Raw genomic sequence first — 9199 nt, 5'->3', positions numbered from 1 at the left:
TATGAATCTTACAGTAAAAACCGTTTGCATTCATAGCGCCAAGTCGTCCGAAGAAAGAGCGCTCTAATTTCAGTTCTAGTGACCGACAGTCGGTCACTAGAACTGAAAGTTCGCAATAAAACCAACTAGTACTATTACCATTTTATTCTAAGTATAAATGTTCCAGCTATTTATTTATTCATTTTTATTTTATTTAAATTTCTTTGTATTTTTCTTTTTTTCTTTTTTTTTAATTCATAAATATGAAGACTGATGAAATCTCCGATAAACAGGATGAAGTGAAGTGTGACGTTCCCTAATACCTCTAACATATACTCGGACCTCTGCTTAAAGCTTAAATTTATGTATTCTGTATGTTGAAGTTCAGTAGGATTTATTTAATGCATAAATAAATTTGTATTAAATTAGAGAATTACTAATTTAATTACTGATTGTTTCATTCTTTTTCGTTGCACGAAGTTAGAACAGATTCCAGTCCACTGAATGATTTTCAAATAGTTGACCTTCTTTCTTTCTTAACAATAAGCGACTATTTGCAAATTGTCCTTTATATTTTTAAGCAAGAAAGAAGATAAACTATTTGAAATTCATTCAGTGGACTGGAATCTGTTCTAATTTTGTGCATCAATCGTCCTCTACCAATATACCTCACGTAATATTTCAGACTTAGAGCAAAAAAGAAAAAAAGGATGCTGATTTACTTCATCTTCCGCCTACCTGTCAATCAACCTTTGAGTCAAATTCAGCGTACTCCTATCAATCCCTTTAGTCAAGAACACCTACATTTACAATATGTTCATTTCATATTACATTTTACTTCTATTTCTTTTTTTCATTTTTTGCTTTTCTTATTTTTCTGTTTCTTCCTTTTCTCTTTTTCGTTTTTTTTCTTATTTTTTCTTCTCATAAGTATTATTACACTAGCGCAGATATGATCATATGACTTAGCATGTATTCCATTACGCACGCAATGACCCACTATTCTACTTCTCTTTAAAAGCTTTCCTTTCAGTATCCTCACTGTTTTCTGAGTAATATCTTTCGCTCATAAAGAAATCAAAAGAAAATCATCATATTTGTAATTATTTAAACGCAAGTTCTTCAGTCATCCTTAATCAGATTGATATTTCTGAAAACAATGTATCTCTTATTTACAGAAATATCAAGTTATCAGAGTTCAAAAGAAATAGCGAGAATAGAAAGAATGAGTGAAGGAAGATTCCCCAGAGAGATACAGATATCAACCTTAAGGGAGAAGGAATAGGGGCGGCCTTTGAAAAGAAGGGAAGAGATCATAATAGGCCACTAGGCCTATTACTAGAAAGGAAGAAGGAGAAGATCTCTCTATAAGAAGTTGAGATCATGTTTACAAAACATAAATTTATTACAAGTCAGTGCAATAAATACAAAAACTGATGAGTGACGACCCATGCCTGAAATTCGTTTACCAGATACCTATCCAAAAGTCCCTGCGCCGGACAAATGACACGTATCACTATTGATATAAGTTGATACGGTTAGGTTGTTCTGTAGTGCATCACGTAATCTGTTTGGCGGCCATTATTGCTTGCATACATTTAAGGTAAGTGTTTGCTCCCAATTTAACTGAGTCAGATTGCTTTGAGAGATCAGAATACGTAAATGACACAAATATTTGTGCGTTTTGCTTTTCTTTTATCCATTAGAAAATGTTATGGGCAAACAATGGAACTTGAACATAATTATTATTTGATTCGATAACCACCGGTACTCAAGAATCTATACGACTTGTGGGAAATTCAAATGCACAGCCTTTCGTAGTGGATATTATCATTCCGCCAACCACGCCAACATATATTAAAAAAAAATCAGCTAACGCCTTTTTATTTCCTTACAGGAAGTAGGGGACGCCATTTTAGCCCTATCTAACTTTTGGAGACTGAGTGAGTACTTCAATCTCCACTGGAACCCAATCAGAGATAGCTTAACCAAAGCTGTCACTAATTAATCGGTAAGCAGTGAAGAAGGCGGGTAGCAAGTGTCGCCATTTCGTGGTCCCTAACCATAACACAATATTATAATGTCTGAAATAGTGTGGATTCTATGGTTGATTTTCTTGAGTTAAAGACGAAAAACCTGCTTGCTCGTAACAAAGATAGACTAACTCGGGAACCGGTGGAAAAAAGGCTTAGTAAAAGTTTCTCTAGTCAGCGATCAGCCTTGAACACGAAGTCTACCTTCGGGTGGTTTATCGCTGAGAAGTGCAAACACTATTATCACTCAGTATATTTTATTAAACGATAACAAATAAATACATCGTAGTAAAATATTTCCATCATAAATAGATATATACATACAGATATTATATACGTCATATATTTACATACGCTATGCTTTACCCTCCTTAAGGGAATTAATACTTGTTACAAGTAATTCATTTTGTGAATTTACTCCTCATAGTCATTAACATTGAACAGTTATTTGACATTTCATTATTAATTGCATTTAGATTTTAACTGTTAATACCTTTGTATTACTGTTAACTTCCACTGAGCTACATGGGCTCTCCCAGCATATATTTTAAACCTTTTATTAATTTGATTTTATTTTACCTGTGTTATCATAATCGTAATTATATACAATTTTTATTTCAAATTATTTACAATTCGAATTCAAAATTTAAAATTCAGACACAACGAACCCCCCACTGTGAACTATATATTTACAGCAAGTGAAAAATTGTGAATACTACAATAGGAAAGAAAGAAACACAGTATAAAATGTATATCTGTTATAGACGGAATGTTATCATATTATTATCATAATAAATTCTCTGAATTTCACGTAGCTTCGTAACTTAGTCGTTTAACATTGCCGTTTAGTTGGATTGATCCAGATCCGAATCGCATCTAGGTTGCGAGGAACCTTTATAAAGGCTGAAGGTGAGATTTACGGTCTTTGAATTATCTTTACAAAGATATCCAGAGAATGTTAACCAGTCACTATTCTAAACATTCTCGAGATCATATAGAAGTACATAGTTTTCTATTTTTGGTGGTTTATTATATTGGCATTATTCCATGTTCAGCTTACTGCTAATAATGTACAGACATGTTTATCATGCGGCTACCACACCCTTAATATGATTTTCATATTTTTGTAATAATAAATTAATGTATTAGTATATTTTTGCAGTCCACATCAGCTAAAAATGATGAGCTATTGTTTTCTAGTTTGCCCTTTGCAAGATTAAAATATTCATTGTTGTTAGAAAAAGAAAAATCATTCTTCCTGTACATCACTAAACGATGATGGGATGAGAATCATTAAACGAATATCGTTTAGTGATTCCCATCCAATGTTAGTAAAACTATCAGAATCCAGGGCCGCGCCATGCAATTGTGCAGATTGTGACCCCCACAAGGGCACTTGAAGTAAGGGGCGCCATTTCACCAAGAGAAATAATAATAGTAAAAAAAATATATATATATAAATTTTCTTATTCTTGAATTATATCATACTATATAAATTACATAATTACAAATTATAGTTAATGCAATAAAAATGAAATTTTAAATCAGTCAAATTATTATGAATTCTTAATAATCTGACATTTTTAACTTCATACATCACCAGTTTTATTGTAATTTGTTTGAAGTGAATCGTTATCAATATTACCACAGATTTTATTTCACAGAGTCAACGAAAATTGTATAAATATTCTCGCTTGTTTATTATATTTTTAGTGGAAATTGTTAGTTTAAGACAGACCGTGAATTCATTGTTATGCTGCTTTGCCCAGTACCGTCGAGAGGGTATAGCTTATAGGCAGCCTGCCTCACGGCGTTGCTTAATAAGGGCGTTCGTTCAGCCGTATTACGGCAACAAGATTATAGAAAAAAATTATAGTCATGCATACTAAAACTACACATTTTTGAACCCAGTTATTAGATACTTAAGGAAACAACCCATAAAAGTATCATACAATGTGAATTTCATAAACTTTTATAGTCTATATACGAGGGCTGTTCAATTAGTAATAAGACTAATTTTACTGTCACGAAATCACTCATCACAATATTACTTTCTGTGGAATAAAGAAATGTTGTTTTCTGTATTAACAAAAGAGGTTGATAGATGGCGTATACGGGCTGATGTTCCAGAGTGTCACGTGACTAAACGCAAGCTTGTTTCGGCGCGCATTCGAACCGCGACCAGTCGTCGAAATGGAAGCGTCCTTGGAACAGCGTTATGCGATTAAATTTTGTGTGCGCTTGCAAAAATCGGCATCGGATACTTTTAGCATGATACGCGAAGCTTTCCGCGATGAAACAATGTCGAGGGCAAGTGTTTTTCGCTGACATAAAACTTTTAAGGAAAGAAGGCAAAATGTGGAAGATCTTGAGCGCGAGAAAAGACCTTCAACGTCGATCACAGAGACAATGATCAACACAGCAGCGATTATCATCAAGGAGGATCGCAGAATTACAGTACGCCAGCTGTATGTTGTCCTGAATATTTCTGTGGGAAGAGTTCACTCAATCATGGCTGAACATTTGGAACTGAAACGTGTTTGCGCCCGATGGATTCCAAAACTCTTGACACCGGAGAAAATGCAGCATCGAGTGGATGTGTGCACAGAATGGAAAGAAAAACTGGAACAAGAAGGCGACAACTTCTTAAAACACATGATTACAGCAGATGAAGCTTGGTTGTATCACTATGACCCTATAATGAAACAACAAAGCAGTGAATGGAAGCATCCGTCTTCGCCTACCCCCAAGAAAGCAAAAACTGTAAAATAGGCTGGTAAAGCCATGACCATAATATTTTTTGACTACGAAGGCATTGTTTACCAACACGCTGTAGAACCCGGGAATATTGTAAACGGCTCATATTATGCGGATGTTTTACGGACAATGGTACAGTATGTCAAAAGGAAGCGTCCATTGCTGAAGAATGGCTTCTTATTGCATCACGATAATGCAAGGCTACATATTCCTGGTTGTGTAGTGGACGTTTTACAGAATAACAACAGAGATATCCTACTACACCCTCCTTACAGTCCTGATCTCGCACCGTGCGATTTCTGGCTGTTTCCTCAGCTCAAGAAACCACTAAGAGGCCGCCATTTCGAAAGCAACAAAGCATGTGTAAAAGCTGCGGAGGCGGTTTTGAAGTACTCCCAAAAAATGGACTTTCACATCTGTTTAAGAAGTGGACGCAACGTTGGGACAAATGCATCGCGTCTCACGGTAATTACTTCGAAAAAGACCATGTAAATGATGATGATTAAAGGTAATCTGTTTTCTGTATAAATATAATCATAACTTATTGAACAACCTCCATATATATATATATATATATATATATATTAAATTATATTATGCATGAATTCTCCTATTCAAATTGCGAGTCACTATCCACATGTTTCCGGTGCAACATATGGTTTTGCTTGACACTACCCCGTCATGAACGTGTTAAAATTATGAAATATATAGTAAATGTATTTCAGATATTATGGAAATAGGTTTAAGAGAATTAGCATTTCCATTCAATTGTCAGCTTGCTTTTTGTTTGGGTCGCGCGATCTTTTGTTGATACCGCACCAATCATATGCGCTTATTAATAGTTGCTCTTTCTCTGCTGGCCTACATTTGTGCACATCTTTCACTTTTCATTAGTAATTTGTCAAGGATTTTTCATCATGTATCTCAAGTCTTAAATTACTGGTAATTTTTGCTTGATATAATGGGAAAGAAGATGACTCTATTTGGATAGATAACTTTGACGTTGCCAAGGAAACTGCTCTCGAGGACAGAAGTGATGGAGAATAGAAGCATCTTGGTAAGTGATACCCATTTTCAGTTTTTTTTTCTGAAAACTTTAGTTTCCGAAAATTCCCGCATATATCTCGCACCACGATTTTTTATGTTTTATTTTTGGAAAAAAGTGCAAGTTATATTCGAGTAAATAAGGTAATTTTTTAGTTCTCAAATTCTTGAGTATAGATCATTGGTTAAAGACTGGAATTATAAAACCAAGATAGCATATAAAATAAGCAAATTCACTTCTCTCATTGATGATAAATTATTTATATTAAGTAAAACTGTATAGAATCTTCATAAAGTTTGTTCTATTAAAGATAAATCTTTTTTTTGTTTGTTTGGTTTAAATGTACATCTAAATTCAAATGAAACAGACGTTTACAATGAAATATATTTTTATTTAATAATATTATTATTATTAATTTGCAGTTATTATTATAACTGCAAAAGAAATAGCAAACGATCTTAATATTGATCCTAATTTTTCTAGATATTCGCAAAAGAACAAAAACAAAAATGATTGGTCACGAAGCATCAAATGAGACAACGCATGATCCTAAACAGAATTTTAAAATAAATTTTTTCTTCGAGATTTTAGACACGACAATAATTTCAGTCACGGAAAGATTCATACTCTTAAAACAGCACACCGAGGACTTTAAAGTTATAAGAGACATTAGCAAATTAAAAGATTGGAGTGAGGAAGATTTAATGAAACATTGTAAAGATTTGCACTTAAAACTGAGCGACAATCAAGATTCCGGAAATCGCGATATTGATGGTATGACTTTATTTGAGGAATTAAAAACTTTGCAATGTTTTATTAAAAAAAGAGTCGGCTCCTCAGGTTGTTTTAAATTATATATACGAAAATAAATTAACCGACAAGTTTCCGAATAATGCGATTGGGATGCGTATTTATTTAGCATTACCGATATCCGTAGCATCAGGGGAAAGAAGTTTTTCAGAACTGAAACTAATAAAAAATTATTGGCGGTCAGCAATGTCTGGAGAGCGTCTAACTGATTTATCAATTATATCAATTGAAAATAATATTATGGATTCATTAGACATTAAAGATATTATTAAAGATTTTGTGGCGGCTAAAGTAAGACGGATAAATATGTAAAATTTATAGGATAAAATACATTTATTCTAATTGTTATATAGTGAAAAGCATATCTCCAAATTATCTTTATTATGTAATATTTCTTTCTATATTAAAATAAAAGTAATGTTTGTTTATATATATATATATATATATATATATATATATATATATATATATATATATATATATATATATATATATATATATATATATATAAATATATATATATATATATATAAAATATATATATATATATATTGAAAATTTCTATTATTAAAAATTCATTATTAATGAATTTCAATGATTACAATGTTCTACTACTGTTAAATAAAATTTATTTTTATGTATGCGAATAAACTGTTTTTCCCAAAATTGTTTCATGGAAACTTATTTTATGGGTGCGCTGAAAAACGTTTTGCACAAGGGCGCCTCCTACCCACAGCGCGGCACTTTCAGAATCTATAGTATACAAAATCTGTAGCCTACTGTGACATGTGTGCTAGTGAACTGGACAATGAATCGCAATACACAGCATCACTTGATCAACTGACAATACCACCTTCTCGTGGTGAGGCTAGTAACCATCAAAGGAACTCTGGAGGAGTCAACTAATAAAGATATCCTATAAATATATACTGCGTCACTTATTTACTCAATGCAATTCTCCCGAAGATAGCCTTATACATGGAAAAAAATGGGGGAAAGAAATGTATAAATCACCAATCGGCTATGCCGTTTTCAAAATAATGGCGACAGCTAGAGCCAGACGGGCACCTACAAAAAAGCCGTTTATCGAACTCCAGAAGATCATTTGTTTTTCTAATTGTGATCAACACTGTTGACCAGAAGCATTCTGTTATAGTTGGGTACAAGAGTGTTTCTCAAATGTCGGACAGCAGCTCAGTCCCAACACTGGCATTAATTAAACCAGTCCGCGAGAATTGAAAGTTTCAAATTCTCCTAGAAGTTGTCATTTTAGTTTTCTGAGCATTTTTCATGAATAAACATTTTATAGTAGAAATATTCTGAAGAGAATAATATTCGTGAAGGTTTCCAAAGGCTCATGTCCAGAAAACCTAAATAACATCTGTGTAACAAATGTCAGTGACCAAGCAGCGTATTTTTCAACATACAAGTATTCATGAATGATCGATAATTTTCAGACAATCAAATCTTACAAATTCAGGAAAGGGAATATGGCTTGTTATGACGGTCATAAAAATTGCCTGTAAGCCGATCACAACAATTGGAGGCGTGTCCTCTGTTCTCAAACCTGAACGAAATAACATCTGTTTTGCAAATGTCAGCAAAAATTAGCAAAGAAGTATAAAGAATTTTTTTTTACTGAAACCGAAGATCAAGGCAGTGTGTATCTGGTTCTAAAATTGAATAACACTGAAGACTGTTTCTTCGCAAGTTCGCATTGCAGTGTGTAAGTGCTTGTTTCTTTAGAAACCCGACAGATTTAAATTTTAATATGAATAAGAAATAATTCATTTTGTTTAATTTTCGTTTTACGAAATCCAGTATTGAAGGTGTTTGTGACGCAACAAATAGTGAATCGTCCATCTCAAGCCTACAGAGCGATCTCCAGGATGTACAAAAGAAGGAGAAATCTATCAGCACACAGAAGAAAAGGTCTGCATTCACTCGTAAGTGAATACAGATAGCTATTTAAAATTTGGTTTCATAAAATGCCCTGAACAATTGCCACGACCTCAATGAATCATTTGTGCTACTGTTCTGGTAAAGGATGCCATGAATCCATCATGAATTACCCGACATCTCAACATAAAATATTCCAATCTGTTCAACAAACCATTGAGTTCTTTATGCGTGAAAGAGATGAACTTAAAACAGACACGATTATTATTTACAAGGCTTCAACCACTGACACTTCATTTCCTATATAATATCATTACAGATAGCTAAATGTGAAAAACCGTATTCCATTGGAAGAACTCATTTAGCCTTCTTTGGTTGCTGCTTGTAAATCAAGTTTTAGGCAAGTCTGCGGCAAGTAGAATGAAATACATCCCATTGTCGAATGATACAATTCGGATATTTGATATTGCAGAAGATACAGAAACACAACTCATTGAAAAAATTAAAAACGAAATTGTTTTCATTGCAACTGGACGAATCCACAGATATTCAGAACCACAGCATTTTGCTAACGTATGTACGATATATTGATCATGATGAAAGTGCCATGAAGGAACACAATTTTAAGTGTTTCTGAATTACCTACGCACTACCAGCAGAGAAAATTTCAAAATTT

The sequence above is a fragment of the Typopeltis vanoorti genome, chromosome 9, assembly GCF_054136105.1.
Source record: "Typopeltis vanoorti isolate ZY-2024b chromosome 9, IOZ_Tvanoo_1.0, whole genome shotgun sequence".
Taxonomy (NCBI): domain Eukaryota; kingdom Metazoa; phylum Arthropoda; class Arachnida; order Uropygi; family Thelyphonidae; genus Typopeltis; species Typopeltis vanoorti.
The sequence above is the reverse complement of the archived record's forward strand: the minus strand, read 5'-3'. Positions refer to the sequence as shown.